We start from the raw sequence: 19,299 nt of genomic DNA on the forward strand, positions 1-19,299 counted from the left end.
TTATAAAGATAAAATCAAAATAACTTCTGAATCATAGGAAATTTGTTATATTAGTCACCTATTGCTGTATAACAATGTTACCAGAAATTTAACAACTTAAAAATACACATTTATCATCTTACAGATTATTGGGTCAGGAATCCCCATACAACTTAGCTAGATCCTCAACTTCAAGGACCTTTCACAAGAATGTAATTAAGATGCCAGCCAGAGTAGAGGTTTCATTAGACTGAGGAAGAAGCTGCTTTCAAGGTCATGTGGTTTTGGTAGGATTCTATTCTTTGTGAGCTGTTGGACCAATGGCTTCACTTTGTTGTCTGTCCACCCTTAGCTGCTTGTTATATGGGCTTCAACATAAGGCACCTCACAATGCAGCTTGCATCACCAAAGCCAGCAATACTCAGCATCTGCTAACATGGAAGTCAGAATTTTATGTTCACAAGAGTGATATCCTATCACTTTTGCCATATTCTATTGAAGCAGGTCCTGCTCACACTCCAAAGGGAACTTTGGGGCCACCCTAGAATCTGCACCATATTCATCTTGAAGCAAGTAATCCTGAATTGCTTTCTGAAGTTGTATCAATTTATATTCCTACCTACCATAACTAAAGGTGCCTGGCCTTCAATATTCTCATCAATATTTACTGTCACACATTTTTTATTGTCAACTCTTAGATTTAAAATATAAAATATGTCATCTAGTTTTGTTTTTCATCTGCATTTCTCTGATTACCAGTGAGTTTACACATATTTAAGAGCTGTTCTTGTTTCCTGTTCTGTGAAATTACACATTCAGTCTCTTGCTTTTTCTTTTCTTTTTTTTTAGTACAAAGTGAATATATATATTTAGCTGGAGAAAAGAAATCACAACAAATTATAAATTTAAAAAATAAATCTCAACAAACTGTAAATTTAAAAGAGAAATCACAACAAATTACAAACCTTACAAAAGCTACAAAACTAACATACTTTGATTGATTAACTGGCTACACCTCTAATAACACTTCCCCTACAGCTGACTACCTATTCGTTCAGTCTATCCTTTACTGTGGTTCTTGCCCTTTTTCTTTTAATATTGTCTTACCTTTACTCATTCTTCCCCAGCTAGGGCCCTGACCTTGGTGTGGCAGATATGCCTTGGTGGGAAGTATAACCACTCCTTGGAGCTCAAATATTCTTTGATGGAGTCCCTGTTCTTCAGCTCTCTCTCCCCTCCCATTATAAGAGATACAGTCCTCTTCAAAGTTTCCCAAAGAGGCCCTCAGTCTTTCACATTTGACTTTTAATTGCCTGTTACTCATTTTCAGTCTTTCATTATCTTTTTCTAGAACTTCAATAGAGCATAGAAATAGCCATCCGATCCCACTGTCTTTTTACTGATGATTTCCATCACAGTTTACAAATGGCTAAAACTTCACACTAGTTAGGGCACTGCCTTCTAGAAAATATCCTGGATCACCAGCAATGAAAGTTTCCATGACTGGACCATAACTTTTGCCAGGTGTTTTCTGTGTTCTTCTTGCTACCAAGTGATGGGACCCTGACTGCCCAATGGGCAGTGAATGAAACAGCTACAAAGCTCCATCTTATTGTCAGTTTCTTGGTCTACTCCTGGTACCAAATGCTAAAGTTTACATTCTTCCAGAAGCAGATTCTGAGACAGAGTTTAGCATTCAGGATGTTTATTAGGAAGTGTTCTTGGGTTTAACAACTATGGGAGAGAGGGAGCGGGAACAGAGGGGGAAAATGATTTGCAATACAAGCTAGAGAACATCAGTAGGCTCTATGAGGGGCTCTGAGGCTAAAACAACCCTTAAAATTGTCCCACTGGACCAAAACAACTGGCCTTCTAGTTGTTAGGTCCAACAACTACTCATTCAGATTTTGTATGTGAGCTACCCCAGGATAAGTATGTGGCCTTGGGCTAGGTAGCTGTAGCTGAAGTTACTTCCAGCAGCTGGGGCAATAAGGACATCCTGGAGAAGGGTCTGGGTGGCACAAGGCTTTGATATATCTGATAAAACTAGACTTTCATCTGATAAGCTTGATCAAAAACTAAACATAAAGCAGACAAAAAACAGATATTAAGAAAGAAAATGGGGTGAAACAAGAGACAAAACATTCCACAACTAGAATAGTATGAACAAATCTAGGCCAATATATTTGAAAACTATCACATACCAAAAATGATTCAAGAAGAAACAGAAGTACTAAATAAACCTCTATTTTTAAGAAGGTAAGTTAGTAGTGTAAAATCTATGCCCCCTCCCCTCAATCATTATGCTTAGACAGGTAGTTTTATCAGTGAAGTAACTGTAAAGTTTAAGGAAACTCAAGGAGAAAGATTTCCCTGGAGGTCCAGTGGTTAAAACTCCAGACTTCCAATGCTGGGGGCGTGGCTTTGATTCCTGTTTGGGTGCAGCCAAAAAAAAGAGAAACCTCCTCAAAGATAAGAAAAGAGAGAACATTCTCCAGCACATTTTTAAATTTTGAAATAATGATTCATATGATCCTAACTAAGCAAATATTAATTATATATATAATACAATAGAATATTATTACATATAATGCTTGTATTTATTAATATGTAATTTGTTTATATATAACATATACTATGTATAATTGTATATTTTATACACAGATATATGTACACATACACATGACATGAATTACAAAAAACAAATATCCCTAAATTAGCAACGGCTGTCTAAGAGTGGTAAAATGGTGGGTAACTCATTTTGTGCTCATGCTTTTTGGTATGTTATTAATTTCTAAATGAATGGGTACAATTTCAATCAGAGAAATTTATTATTTTAGTGAAACTAAAATATATATATCTCTACTCACTACAGACCCTTAACAGATTCAAAGTCTCATGAAAATTTTGCTAAAAGCATTTGTTTTTCACACAGATACTCTAATGGGCACATTAACTATTCATTCATCTAGATTTTCTAAGTTGTGCTGTCTACAATAGGAAAGCAAAATTCCTCCAGTATATTATCTCTTCCTTCTGACAAGTCTTTAAAACAGGAATGAGAACACCTAGTTCCTGGTGTCCTAACTCCAGATCTGGTACTAACTAGCTGTGCTATCTTAGAGACATCACTGGTTTTCAGTTTTCATGTATATAAAAGGAAAAAATTAGATTATAGGGCCCCAATGTTCTTTCCAGATCTAATATCCTGTTATTATCTAAATGCCTTCACTGGGTACACCGACTGCCCTTATAGAAGGTCTAAACACAAATCTTCCATTTGAACAGAGATACTCTGTCTCCTATAAGTCAGAGCTGACATGTATATATACTTAATCATTCAATGTCATCTTCTAATTCCAGGAAAAACAATTTCCCTGAATATGAATTATAAAACCCAAATAAGCACAATGGTTATCTATGAGTGATAAAAGTTTTTAATTCCCTACACAAAATGCAAAGCTCTGCCATAAATACAGTATGAAACATAAGAATATATAATATGTTTTCTCAAAAAATACTGCAACTTAGTAAATACTGACAAATATACAAATATCCATAATGAAAATTACAGAATAATAGAGAACAAAAAAATACACAGTATTCCTTTGACATTTGAGGCTTGGAGTTCAATTTTAACTATTCAACAGAAAATTTGAAATCCTGTGTGCTATAGTTTGCCAAGATATTTTTATTGGGGAATTATCCAGAACACAGATATCGAACCTCTTTCACAAAATTACCTAAGCCAAACTGGCATTCTGGAAGCTTGTTTTAACAGATGTCAGTTGCCAGTATAATATGGCACATGTTATATCTTCAATAAATTTTATGGTCAAATGAAATAAAATATATTCCTTTTTATGTATTTTAATTACTCCCTGTGTAACAAAGGATTTATATTTTTGAATTATATTCTAACATCAGTGTGAATTTCCCCATGGTTTTTCTGGAATATAATATGAAGCTGCTGGTTTCACAGCTGATATGTTTGGGAAATAACAAAATCCACTGTGTATTCATTTCCAAATGTTACATAGATATAATGGCTGATGTTTATTAAGTGATTATTATGTTCCAAACATGGTAATAGTAAATGTAAAAGCACAACTTCTGAGTCAAAACTTCCTTGGCTTCAATCTTTTTCAACCTATTTGTAACTACATGTTACTTGCTTTTCCAATACTTGGGTCATGTGAAATATGTGAATTAAAATAGTTCCCACTTCACAGAGTTGCAATGAGAATTAAATAATTAAATATATGTAGAGTTTAAAACAGTGCTTGGTCTGTAGTTACTGCTCAATAATGGTAGTTGACACTATTAGTATTACTATCTTTATCCATATGAGAGATTCACTATTACAATACCCATATACAGATAAGAAACTTAGACACAGAAAGGTAATCATAGGGAGAGTCAATGATGAAACTGAGGTTCAATGCGTGTGTGTGTGTGTGTGTGCGCGCACGCACTCAGAGGTTTCAATGCAGATAGTTTAATTCCAGGAAATGAAATCTTAATTATACAACCAACAAATATTCATTAAGTACCCCAACATGCTCCAGGCTTTGGTCTAGGTCCTGTGTATACAATGAGAAACAAAACCACCAGGATCTCTGCTCTAACGGAACTTACATTCTACCAGGGGACAAGACAGAAGGAGTAAACAAACAAATACATAAGCAAGATAATTTTAAGTAGTCATATATTTAATCCCAAACATGATACCAAAATAGGGTAAACAAGATAGTAAAGAAGGTCATTGGGATGGAGGAGAAGGAAGATTTCTTTATGGAGGTGACATTTGAGCTGAGATCTGAATGACGTGAGATGATCTGGAGGAAAAACTTTCCAGGCAAAAGAAAGGACACATACAAAGGCTTTCAGGAGGGAACCAATTTGGACAGATTAGGAAGCAAAAAGAATGTAAGTGAAATTGGATAATAATGAACAAAGGGGAAAGCAGTATCAGAGGAAGTGATGAGTAACTGGGTCAGAAATGATTGGATGGGTGGCTGGATGGGTGAAAAAATAAAAGAGAGAAGCCAGCCCAATAGAGTTATTTATTTATTGAATAGCAATTAAATGCGTACTATAGGTCTAGCATAGTTCTAGGCACTGGGGATACAAGAGTTAACAAATTAAAAATTTTTAAAACAGACAAAAATCCTTTTCCTGATGGAATTTTGCATTAGTGAAGAGCAGATAATAAACTCATTTAAAAAAGGATGTTAGAAAATAAAGCACAGAAGAAGGATGGTGAGGTAAGAGGTGCACTGTTAAGTAGGGTAGTCAGGAAAGAATTCTCTGATAAGGCAATTGCTCACAAAGGTGTGAACATAATGAAAGAAGAGACTCATGCAGGGCAGAAGAAGATCTAAGACCAGAGAAGAGTAAGTACAAAGGCCCTGGAGTGGGAATATGCCTGGTGTATTTGAGAAGCTACAAAGACGCCAGTAGGACCAGGGCCAGTGAGGCAGGTAAGAGGAACAATGGATGACCAGATCCTCTAAGTAAGGGCCAGGAAGGTAAATATCTTAAGGACTTTGGCTATTAGTCTGAGTAAAAAGAGAAGTCATCTAAGGGTTTTGAACAAAGAAATCCATATTGAAATATCCCTGAAGCAAAGCAAGGGTAGAAACAGGCAGACCCGTTAGGACTTTATTGCGTTAATCTAAAAGGAAAGGCCAAATTGAAATCTTGACTGTGTTGCTATCCAGTGGGCAGCATAGACACTTGTCCAGTGGGCAAGAGGGCACATTTCTGCAACAATCCAGTGACATAACCTGGGCAAAAGCAACATCTTCTGGCAGTATCAGTCTTTACCCATGTCCACTTCCTCCTGCAGTTTGGTCTCCAGTTTCTCTGTTTCCCCAGGCTCTGATCTGTAGCTCCTCTCCAGCTTCAGATCACAGCACCTTCCGGTGACCTCCAAGTAATTAAATCTGGCTGCCATTCAAGATCCCACCTTGCAGATGATGAACTAAGCAACACTCCGTCAATGCTTTCAAGGGCTAAACCTGCACACATTCTGGTTTCCCCTCTGCCCAGCTGGCCTTGAGTCAGCATAACAATAGGGAAAAAATCTCTTAACTTCCAAACAACACATCTAAAACTAGATTTTAGAACAAAGCCTGGATATCATCTCAGAGCTGACTGAACAATAAGAAAATTTCTCCAGATGATAATCCTAGCTTCTGCCTCCCTCCCCTCCACCCACAACCACCCCTCATATTACCTGGAAGCACAGCCAGGGTCTAATATGGCAGCCTGCCCATCTGCTCAACAGAACTGACTGAACAGAAAATAAATCCTCTGCTCATATGGTTGACAAGCAGGATGACTAATTGCAAAGAAGACCAGTAATTTATTGGAACAGAAATTGAGGTCATTTCGGCAGGATTTAAATACCTTTTTCCTAGCCAATTTTTCAAATTGACTTAAAGAAATGTTGTTCTCTAACAACAGAGTTGGGAGTGTGTCAATGCCCTAATCTGACTTCACTTCATTCTTTTAGTCAGCTCTCTGCTCTCCCGCCATTTCTCCATACATTAATGCATATTTACGCTACATATTACACAGCATTTTTGTACTTATATTAACATCTCTTCATAGTATTCTATTTGAGAGGGAAAATAGCTCAATCAAAAAGACCAGAATTCAAAGTTAAAGGGGACAAAGTCCCAGTTTGTCATTTAATAGCCATGCCCTTGGGCCAATCACCTCTCTGCCCGGGACTGCACTATCTGTAGAACTGGGTAACATCAGTTCTGCACACTTCCCAGGATTGTCATGAGGTCAAGTGAGATACAAAGATCACATTCATGTGGAAATAAAAATTATAAACCCCCATAACAGTTAGTTATTATGTTGTTGTTATTGTTCAGTCACTAAGTTTGTCCAACTCTCTGCCACCCCATGGACTGTGGCATGCCAGGCTTCTGTGTCCTTCACTGTCTTCCTGAGTTTGCTCAAAATCCTGTTCATTGTGTCCATGATACCATCCAACCATCTCATCTTATGTCACCCCGTTCTTCTGCTACCCTCAATCTTTCCCAGCATTGGGGTCTTTTCTGATGAGTTGGCTCTTTGAATCAGGTGGCCAAAGTACTGGAGCTTTAGCACCAGTCCTTCCAATGAATAGTTAGGGTTGATTTCCTTTAGGATTGACTGGTTTGATTACCTTGCTGTCCTAAGGACTCTCAAGAGTCTTCTCCAGCACCACAGTTCAAAAGCATTAATTTTTCAGCACTCAGCCTTCTTTATGGTCCAGCTCATAACCATGCATGACTACTGGAAAAACCATAGCCTTGACTGTATGGACCTTTGTCAGCAAAATGATATCTCTGTTTTTTAATATGCTGTTTAGGTTGGTCATAGCTTTCCTTGCAAGGAGCAAGAGTTTTTTTAATTTCATGACTGCAGTCACCATCCACAGTGATTTTGAAGTGCAAGAAAAGAAAATCCATCACTGTTTCCACATGAAGTGAAGGGACTGGATGCCATGATCTTAGTTTTTTGAATGCTGAGTTTTAAGTCAGCTTTTCACTCTCCTCTTTCACCCTCATCAAAAGGCTCTTTAGTTCCTCTTCACTTTCTGCTATTAGAGTGGTGTCATCTGCATATCTGAGGTTGATATTTCTCCTGGTAAACTTGATGCCAGTTTGTGATTCATCCAGCCTGGCATTTCACATGACATATCGTGCATAGAAGTTAAATAAGCAGGGTGACAATACACAGTTACTATATTATGGAAGAGGACAAATATATATTTACTTAACCAAGGATTACAAGCAGGAAGTCATTGCATAAAATCAACTAAACACTAGAAATGTTTCTCTTTATTCTGGGGTAAATACTTCTTAGAGCTCTAGTCTGCTCTCCTCCTTCTTTGCTCTTCTGTCATGGAGAGGGGAAGAAAACTTTTCTAAGCTTAAATTTCTCATCTGTAATAGGCGAAGAGACACAGTAATTATTAATTCCAACACTAGGATAAGTGATAAATACAAAGAAAAAGGAAAGATGCTTGGTGGTCAGAGATTTTCCCTGATGATATGACTTTTAACGAAGTTGTGAAAGAAGTGCTGAACTGGTTATGGAGAAGGTGTGGGAGAAGTAGGAAACAGCTTGGTACCCACCCACCCACTGGCTAAGAGAACCCGAGCAGGTCTAGCACTCGCCTGGAAAGAAAGGCTGGAGAGGCAGAAGGGGCTGGATTACGCAGGGGCTCATAGACTATGTTAAGGATTTGAAACTTTATCCCAACATGAATGGAAGGTCTGCACATACTACCAGAGGAATTTTCCCAAGGCATGGCTGACCCTGTCCCTCTTCAGAGTAGGCATTTCCTGTGATTATACCCTCAGAACAAATTCCAAACCCCTTATCCATGTGGTCAAGTTCCTTCATGATCAGGAACTAATCTATACTTTCAGACGTTTCGCCCAATCTTCTCCACATGTCTCTTATGCTAGTCAAATGTAGACGTTCTGGGGTTCAGACACTACCCCACAAAGTCTTTCTTTGGTTCTTACCATTTCCCCTACATGAGACACCCTCCCATCTCCTTCTGTTCTTCTGCCTCTGGCAAGGACCTGCCCTTATTTTGTTATCTTGTTCTAAGTCCACCATATCCAAGAAGCCTTCTGAAATCCTCCCAAACAAATAGGTCTCTTAGAGCCCCAAACTTGCCCGCAACCCCAGTACCTCTCCTGGTATGCTTATGAAGCACTGCCTCCTGTTCCAGTTATTTGGATACTTTTCTTCTCTCCTGAGCTGGATTTATAAGCAATCTGGGCATATGGGTCATGCCCCGATCATCTCTGTGTTCCATATGCCTTGTCCATAGCAGAGGTGAATGAATGTTAAATGAGGGCACACTAAATAAAAGCAAAAAAGTAACCTTATTGCTAAGTCCAAAGTATTGCACTTTAGCTCTTAATATGATAGGCATTACTATTATCTCTATAAAAGTAAAATAGCAGTTGAGGAATCATCATTCTTTATTTACAGCTAATTTTCAAAATATAATGTACCTAATAAGAGTTTCACATATTTTTGCTATCACACAAAATATCACTTACAATATGTTAGGGATCTATCAAGCCCTTCCACAGACTAAGAAATTTTCTCTGGAAAACAGAGGGTGTTTTCAACAGTTCTTCGTGAGTTATTTAAGGAAATCTAAAGTACAAACAATCAAAGTTAAATTACATAAAATCTACCCGTAAGCATTTGTTTTTCTCCCTGCAGTTGAGATATCTAATCAGTTACCATTAGTTTTTTTTTTTTTCTTTTTTGAACTTTCAGAGAGGTTAATCTTTCAAATCTTAATGTGTACACGCATTAAAGGCTTACCTCTGGTTAAAACAATATCATTTCTTTTTCTTGGTTTCATGTATTGTTTGGAACAGAGAGGACTTAAGTAATTACCTAATTTGGGCCACATTTTATGAGACTCTAGGCTTTCAAGAGACTTCAGCATCAACAGCATGTTGACATTTATATTGGTGGAAAGACCCTGCAGGTCTTTTGTGAAGATAAAACATTCTATGTTTAATTACTTGTAAGTGGCATGTAGGGTCTTTTTTTAAGATAAAGAATAAGCTTCAAATTCTATCCAAAAAAAAAAAAATGTATCTTATTAAGTTTGAAGGTATATGCAGAATTGGGTAAAATAACAGTACCAAAGAAATCCAAGTTTATACAGGGACAATATAGTGACACAGGGTGTTCCCTTGTCTTTATGCCTGTGATGAGCCCTCCCAATCAGGCAACAGTACAGTTGCTCATAAGAAATTAAGGATCAGGAAGGGGGGCAGTGTATGACAGAGCACAGAGAGGAAGGGGATGAGCAGAAAAAAATAATGTGCCCATAGCACTGACAAAAGTTATCAACCTGATCCTCAAGCCTTAACGCCAGCCAACCTATCATGTTCAACACCACCAATGACATACATGCCAGGGATAAAGTGCCAAGCAGCCAATTATTTAATTATTTGGTGGAAGCAGGAGAAACTTATTTTAATTAAATTATATGAAGAAATGTATTTACCACCACAGCCAAAGCAACCATAGCCAGGAAGAAACGAAGCTGGGGCAGGAAACATTTCTCATCTTTGTGTAATTCTTGTTCTCTTTCCACCTTTTAAATTTGTTTGGAAGGTAAAAATTAGGAAACTTCTAAGGATGTATATTTAAGGGTTTGAAATTTAGACAATAACATAGAACTCTGATCCCGCTAAATGGCATTAAGCATGCCTTTTTAGTTTCAGAATTTTGAAGTCTCTAGACTTTAAGTCATCACTACTGTATATACATCTGAGAATACAGATCATGATAAACACACACATATATATGTATACACAAATAAACACACACACAGTTTATTGTCTATCTTGACAGGAGGGGAAATATTATATTTTGCTTATTTATTCAACATGTTTGTCCCTTTTTAGGTTAGTACCTCTGACAGCTCCACAACTGCTGCCCCTTTATCCAACCCTGCTTCTGCCCCCTGCTGACCTTCCCACTCAAGATAGCAGAGCTTCTTCTGTAGTGCTGTGTCCTCTGGGGTCAGGCTTGGTGATGCATCAGCATCGTATGGGTTCTGCAGACAGTGGCTAGTCAAGCACATGGGAGGAGTGGTCAAACTGACCACACCAACAAGTGATGGGGTGACTTCAACCCTGAATATGTTGTGCAGGGAAAGCTTGCATTCTGACTAGTCAGAAAGGTCTTGGCTTGAATCACAAGTATCCCACGCTGTGTGTGCAATCCTGAGAAAGTATGTGATCACTCAGAGCCTCAGATGTTGATAAACCAACTAACCAAACCTAACCCTAGCCCTAATCCCAGGAAGGGATGTAGCTGGATTTCGCCTTGAGGTAGCAAATGTGTTCATAGGTCTGATCTGGAGTTCTGGCACCTGTAATACTAGTAAACAGCAAATCAAACTCCATAAACAATCTTTTTCTGGATGACGATTTTGTTTTCACATCATTTTCTCTAGTCTCTTTTCTTTTTAGCCTTAACAACTGGCATGTCAACATACATAAAACAGTTACAAATGTAATGGTTTCAGAAAAGTTTGCTTCCCCACCCGGTTAAATAAGTATGTCATGAAATTGTGGGGTATTAAGTGAAATGACATGTAATTCTCCTAAATGCTGCATGATGTGTCCCAAGTTCTGAAGATGACTTAAATAAAAAAAAAAAAAAACATGGTTAAAGATAATATAAGGGCAAAATAATGTAAGGAAGGACATCACTGAAAACAGGTCACTATTTGTTTGCATACATAAGCAACAATATTTTCTATTTCATTTATTTATTCAAGAAATCTTTGTTGATTTCTTGCTATGAGCACATATGCACAAGACAGTTTGGCTGCCAAAATAAACAGGACATGAAGTTCACCTTCTGGAGAAGAAGACATGGAAAGCAATGATTATAATGCACATATAATGACCAATCAGTCATGGAGATGGGTTCAGAGTGCTGTGCCACACAGAATAAGAGGTCTCAGCTGGAGGGAGTGGAGTGAGGAGCAATTTCCATCAAGAGGAAACATCTGGGTGAAGACTTGGAACATGGGTAGAACAAAACAAGAAAATGTACTTGACGAGCACTGCTTGTAACTGCTTTCTATTGATAATTAAAAGAAAGCAAGATGATTTCATGAGCTTCATCCAAAAATCAGCATCACAACTTTATAGGCCAACACAGTCTATATATAAATATATTTTAACAATAGTAATAATTACAATTTTACTGAACTCTTATTGTGTGTTTAGCACCATATAATGACTCATATGCATCGCCTCACCTCACCCTCACATTAACACCATGAAGTAAGCAATATTACTATTTTCATCCTATAGATAGGGAAGCAAAGTTGTAAAGAGGCTATGTAATTTGCCTAAAATCATGCAACTAATTAGTAGAACCAGGATTCAAACTCATATGACAGCAAAATGCAGTTTCTCCTATGAACAAATGTACACATAAAAATATAGAGATGACATGTGTGTTTCTAAAGCATTCCATTGTGGCTGAAGAGTTGGTTTTGAAAACCCTGAACGCAGGTGCTTAAAAGAAGCCTGTAGATTATTCTCAGGCAGAACATATTTGATATATTTGATATTGATCAAATTATTAATTTAAAGTATTACTATTAGAATCCTCTCTGGTTTCATCCCAGGCTTTTCCTTAACTACCCAACACCGGAATACAACTGGCTCCAGCATCCTGGACAGACCCGCAGAGGTTATAGAAAGGCTAAAATGTAGGAGCATCAACTTACTTCCTTAATTACTGAACAAAGTACAAGTGGTCACTGGGGGAAAATAAAATGCCTCCCTTTATTAACTAGACAAATACAATAGAAAAGTTATGGTTTCTAAGCAGTGTTTATCTTGCAGTAACTCCTGAGCAAATTTATTCCTACTAGATTGGAATGGATAATTGCACTTGAGGTAAGATGATAATATTAAAAAAAGACAAATTAAAAATACTAGCAATTAAATATTGCCTATAAAATGGAGCTAAGGCAAATTAGACATGGTAAACAATAAAAGGAATTAATACTAAGTTGTTCAACGAAAGCAGAGATTTTCCTTTGTGTGATTCTCAGTTGTAGAATGTATTGTTTTCATTTAACAAGCTTGGTCTACATGAGCAGCATTACTATAATTTTACCTTCTCTATGTGTTCATTATTAAACACAAGGCCTTGACTAAAAAAGATCATTCTCTTAACTTTGTTTATATCCTACTTACTGTTACTTGGCAATTTAACCGAATGGGAGTTGTGGTTAGGGGTATGACAAAGGATTATTTCAGCTATAGCCAATTTTTATGAGACCCCTTTTATTGCGCACATCCCATCACCACTCATATACATGTACTCCATGTTTGAGAAATCACAAAAACTGAAGAGATAATTAATTTAGAGCTTTCAAATGGAATAATTCCAGTTAAGAGCAATCTTTCTTCTGTTTTCTCTTTCAATTCTTGTTGCCATTTATGTTCCATACTAAAATTTAGAGGCAGATGCATGTGACATCACAAAGCCAGTCTGTTTTTGTTCTTTCTCGTGCATGCTTCTTGCAGTTCGGAGGATGCAGGTAGAATCAAAGGCAATCAAAAATTAACCCACTCTGGCCCACAGACATTTGCACTGCAGAGGTTAACCATAGTTCATATGCCTGTTTTCATGTAGATGTTAGCCATACAAAAGCCACATTTTAAATACTTACATTAAATATGTTTTTTAATATAGGAAAGGAAGCACTTCAGTAGGTCCTTGATCTAGATATATAATGAGATTTCAGAAAGCAGAAATAATAATGCTACTGAGGAATAAGAAAAATGAATCTAGTTGTGAATACCTGATTATATATATAAACCCACATGCATGCATGCACACATATACACACTCAGATGCTTCGGGAGGTGTTATTATTTTTGATAAGCTTGTATCTGTGCACTACCTTTTCCTTCAAAGACATAACAGAAATCTCTGCCCTTTTTTCTTAAAAGGAGTAAAGGCCATTTAACCAATCTACTAGAGAATCTCTTGCTAATGAACAAGAATCAGGCAGAATGTTAAAATAGTACATATTTGCTTTCAGTACATTTTAGCCCCAAATGGATTAAACAGTGGTGTCAGCAAGTGAAGGAAAGATAAGGGACAGGCTAAGAATACATCATGTGGAAAAAATTGCATTAGACCAAGGGAACAATATTCCTCAAATACTGCTGAGGCTGGGATATTAAGAAATAAAATTTAAACACGGAAAGGGAAAAGACGAGCCTAGGTCCTGCTGAAATACCACTCTGGCACTGTCAAATTTAAATGCGCTTTTAAATATGAGAAATATAGGAGTGTATCTACTGAAAAGACATACATGTGTGTGTGTATATATATATATTACATACATATAATTGATATCTATGGGGCCTTTTTTTTTTCAGGAAAGATAAAAAGTATGTTTGTACAAGAGAAAATAATTATATCCTCAGTCCACCACAGGTTAAATTATATTCATGTAGTGTCCATCAAGCAGAATAGCAGAGGTACATTATGAGAGAATTGCTGGAATTAACCTTCCTTTGGTACTTTGGTTTTTAAGAGGCCAAGATCAAAGACCAGGTCCCATCAAATCCATTAAAATAAAAACAGAAGTTGTTGGGGGCTGGGGAGGAACTCCAAGGGAAATTACCTCTTCCTTTGTAGTACAAAGCACTGTCTCAAAGAAGTTCACTTTATTTAGATCTTTTTAATACACTACCTATAATTCAAGTGAGAAGCACAGTGGTTTGATTTGTGGGAGGAAATTTTATATGGAGGAAAATAAAAAGGAAAGAACTAGAGTTTTAAATAAGCCTTTCTGAGCTTACCGATAAACCTGCTCATTGTACATGCACCATTTCCAAATGTGGGACCAACTTGAGACTCGGCTGTCTTTGCTGAGACCTATCGTTGTGCTTATTTATTCCTGTGCATTATCCTGTAATGGCCCCACAGAGATGATCTTCTTTCAGCACCATCTGCTACTAGGAAAAACAAGAACATACACTACACCTGTTACAAGCTTCCCTGCATTCAGTCTTTTCTCTAGGCAAAATGATAAATTATGTAAGCAATAAATGGGAATCACCAACTGATAGGGAGAGAAAGGTCCTGATTCTGGCACATTTTAATCAAGTTCCTAACTGGAAAAGTAAATCATTTGGCCCCCTAAAATAATCAACAGGGTATGTTAGTGCTTAACACAAAAAATGTAGCCAGTTAGTTATCCAAAGACTGCCTTGGACTTTGCGTTATGCTGATGTAATTCCTTCCAGAAATACTGTCTGGCATGAATATTTGTGATCAACAGACTAAGAAATCACAAAACTTGCTCGACATCAGCATTCGTAAAATATATCTAAATTAATTCAAAGAATATTTATTGAGTCCCTAACTGGGCTCTAGCCACTGAGGAAGACCACCAAGGCAGAAAGCACATGCTCTCTGTCACACTGGCTTCCCAGCCCTCGAGTCATCCAGTCCTTTGTATTCATCAGTTTCTCCCTGCTGAGGATAACCCAGAGGCAATGCTGACTTCAAGCCAACTTTCTAAGAGCTCCTCAGAGACAAATTTTTTCTAAACACCCCCGTAGGCTACTCCTGCACATGTAGCTTCACAAAAACTACATTGATGAGAAACTTCCTCTTCTAGGAAAAAACAATTATCTCATACTAAACATGCTCTGATTTTTTTAAGCTCGCTGTTTTACCACAGGCTATTCTCTTTACTTATACATGCATTACACAAAGGTATTTACTGACATCAATTACTGCTCCAATATAATATTACATGTTTATGAAGAGTACAGAAGACTTTAATATTTCAAATTGGAAGCAACTAAAATTTTTGAAAACCTACACTATTCCAGGCACTGTCAGAGATCTCTCATCAGGGTTCCTCAAGGGTCCCTAATCTTACTGAGACAACATCAATCACCTGAAGAAATTAGATAATAACTGTAATCTCAGATCATATGTTACTGACCATGATCCTACCTGAATAGAAACAAAGTCGAAAGCAAAGCAGGCTGGACTAATCAGGGCAGGCTATGTGGAAAAGATCTCAAAAGAAGGGAGAAAAAGGAAAGACAGTAGAGAGAAAGGTGATCACAGCTACTGGGGACAATGGCGTGGATAAATCAGTAAAGATCTAACAGCAGGGATTAGAAAACTCACCCACCCTAGAGAGTTTGGGTCGGTAGCATTCTACAAGTGCATGTATGAGTAAACATATAGGTACTCTTATGTATTGTAACTTATGGTATATCTGTCCTTATTATATGCATTACATGTGCAATTGACAAAGAGAAAGACACCATTTGATTCATTCATAACACATCCTTATGGAATTGCTTGATAGAATAATATCATATCAGATAGGCACACCATGCTATAAGCAAGCATTGTACATTATAGAGAAATACCACTAAAACTCATCCCATAATTAGAATTATATCTTATAAAATGCTTATCACTTATCACCCTTTTGAGTAGATGGCCTTAGGAACAAGTGAATATCTTGTCTATTAATTAAATGTGTTAATCTTCCACATTCCTATTTTAACAGAACTTTGGGGAGGAGACTGTAGAATGCTCCCATATACTGATAAATCTAAATTAATGGCCACCTCCCAGAAAACAGATCCAGGCACAGCTAAGGACAGTCCAATAAAGATATTTACAGAAACCACAGCTGCAGTCAGAAAGTGTACAAATTAGACTACATTAAGAAGTGAACAGGTAATATGAAAAATGCCATAAAACTGTAACATAAGCCAATGGGACATTCACACTTTTATGTATAATGCATTCAACTATGTCACTTTGCATCCAAGGATGGATATTTTTGGAGGTAACAGGAAATGCAAAGGTCCAGTGAAGAGCAACAAGATTATTGAAGGCCTGCGAATGTGGCAGGAATGAGACTATCCTCACAATATGAGATAAAATTGGTTTTGCCCATAAGAGAGGGACAGAACTGTTGCAGGAAGGGGGACCCCTTCCAGGGCCCGAAACTGGGCTCTTGTCTAACACTCGGAAATGAATTGTCCAAGGAGACACATGTGCTGACAAAGCAAGAGATTTTATTGGGAAAGGGCACCCGGGTGGAGAGCAGGAGGGTAAGGGAACCCAGGAGAACTGCTCTGCCATGTGGCTTGCAATCTTGGGTTTTATGGTGATGGGATTAGTTTCCGGGTGGTCTTTGGCCAATCACTCTAATTCAGAGTCTTTCCTGGTGGCGCACGCATCGCTCAGCCAAGATGGATGCTAGCGAGAGGGATTCTGGGAAGTGGACAGACATGCGGTGTCTCCTTTTGACCTTTCCCGAACTCTTCCGGTTGGTGGCGGCTTATTAGTTCCGTATTCCTTATCAGGATCTCCTGTCATAAAACAGCTCATGCAAATGGTTACTATGGTGCCTGGCCAGGGTGGGCAGTTTCATCAGTGTGCTTCCCTTAACAGAACTACATACTCCAGACCTCACAAATTCACACTAATGATGAAGAAATACCAGGACAAAGACTGAAAATCTCCCAGAGGGAAACATGACATAGAAAAACCAGATGCATGTGCTGTGCACATACATTTGAGCAGTCCAATTTTATTTCTCTACTCAATATGGATCCCAGAGTCTTTGAACCCCTCAGTAGAGGTCCCAATATGTCTGCTCTAGAAGAAAAATGGAAAGGTCACAGGGATGTCAAAATAAAAAACGTTAAGGCCATGCTCATGAATTTGCCTTCTGGTGTTTCCTGATTGAAAAAGAAAAGGGTCCAAATAATCCAAAGCCTGTCTTAACTGAGCTAATGCTCAACATCTTAAAAACATGGAGAAATGAAAAAGACTCTGGACCCTCATGGCCAGTCATTTGGACCCAATCATTTTCCTGCCATTTGTACCCTTTGCTGAGCACCGGGAGCCTCAGGCTCTCCCTACCTGGGTGACATCAGCTGGGCTGGCTAAGCTCTGCTCCACTCAACTGTCTGAGAAGGATTTCTCCAGTGAGAAGCAGAGCTTCACTGACCTGGAGAGAAACTCACCATCTTTCATGTTCCCCTTTCTCCTGAGGGACCTGCTAGGAAGACTGAAACAAATGCTGGGACTGGATGAAGAGAGTTTCAGGGCCTGGCCTTAACCCAACTTTTTACCAGCTTGCCTGTACCTCTTCTAATCTCATTTGGCCTTTTATTCTTACGTTAATATTTGTGAAAACAGAGACTGAGACTCTACTACGTACAGACATTTTATATAAGCACCAAAACAATAATAATAAGATATTGTTATCTTATGTTTATAATTGAGGACCAAAGACATTATAGACTTAGTCCACAGTAATAAATGTGCAAGTACAAAAACTGAACTTAAATACTATCCAGTTGAACTCAAAGCTCTTTCTACTATATAATGTTGCCTCTAAGCACAGGCCATGCCTACAGGGTTTGTTGGCCAACAATTACAGTGCCTGAACTAGTTCAGATCTCACACAGAGGACATTCCTGATAGGATAATTTGAAAAAGATTTATTTAACAAAGTGGCTTATTTACAAAGGGTGAGTGTATGGTAACCACAAAGAAAAACACAGAACCTGGAGCTCATCATGGCAACTGAGCTATTAGCAGCCCTATGCCCCAGGCAACCAGGAGAGGGTATAATCACCAGAATCTTCATAAGGAGGAAGTCATGGAAGGTTAGCTCCAGGGTTAATTCCCTCACGAGAAAGATAGCCAGCATTGCACTGGTTTAAAAAAGGGGGGTGAGGGGAAAGGGACAAAATCATAAAGGACATCCCTCACCTTCTTCCTGGTTTTCCCTAAAACCATCCAACTCATCAAGATCACTGGATATGCTGGTTTCTAAGCTCACTGAAGAGCAATACAGTTGTCTATAGAACACAGAATCTATTCAATTTAGCAAGTGTTTTTATGGCATATTAAGGATGGACTTCAGTCCAAGACCACAATGGTCTACATGACCACCAGACCACCATGATCCACTTTATGACCAGGTTACAACAACATGGAATAAACAGTAAAGGAAAGAAATGCATAGCAAGTGTAGATGCTGCCCAATAACTGCTCCTATTTACATTCATGCTCAGCCTCTACTCCATGGTGGGTGGTCCAGTCCAGGAAATCACAGTCTCAAGTATATGTGAAAATGATGATCCTAAGCAAGGAAGAAAATAGCCCTGGGGTTGACACTCAGAAATGTCAAGATGGATTCAAATTGTTAACCTTTTTACTTGTGCATTTTAAAGAAAGTGCTTTTGTTAGGCCATTAAATGCTATCTACCTGCCTCCCTGAAAATACATTCTAAAAATTCATCATGTCTCCACTAAAAAAGCTTCTTCTATTGTGATCCCAAATTTGCAGCCCTTTACCAAGTGCCTCTTGATCCTCCCTTTTAGGAATGACAAAGACAACATAGTTTTCCATTTGCATCTTTGTTATCTTATTCTTTTGTTTGCTTCTCCATGCACCAAGAATTCCATCAAATGCCTACCAGACAACAACAATCACATTGAGCTTTAAAAAACTCTTATATTGAACCTTGATTTATAGCATCTTGATTTATATTTACAACCCTGCTGGCTTGTAAAGACAGTAAAGAAACTGCCTGCAATAAGGGGAGACCCAAGTTTCGATCTCTGGGCTGGGAAGATCCCCTGGAGAAGGGAATGGCTACCCAGTCCAGTATTCTTGCCTGGAGAATTCCATGGCCTGTGGAGCCTGGTGGGCTA

Source organism: Odocoileus virginianus, chromosome 21 (genome assembly GCF_023699985.2).
Source record: "Odocoileus virginianus isolate 20LAN1187 ecotype Illinois chromosome 21, Ovbor_1.2, whole genome shotgun sequence".
Lineage (NCBI taxonomy): Eukaryota > Metazoa > Chordata > Mammalia > Artiodactyla > Cervidae > Odocoileus > Odocoileus virginianus.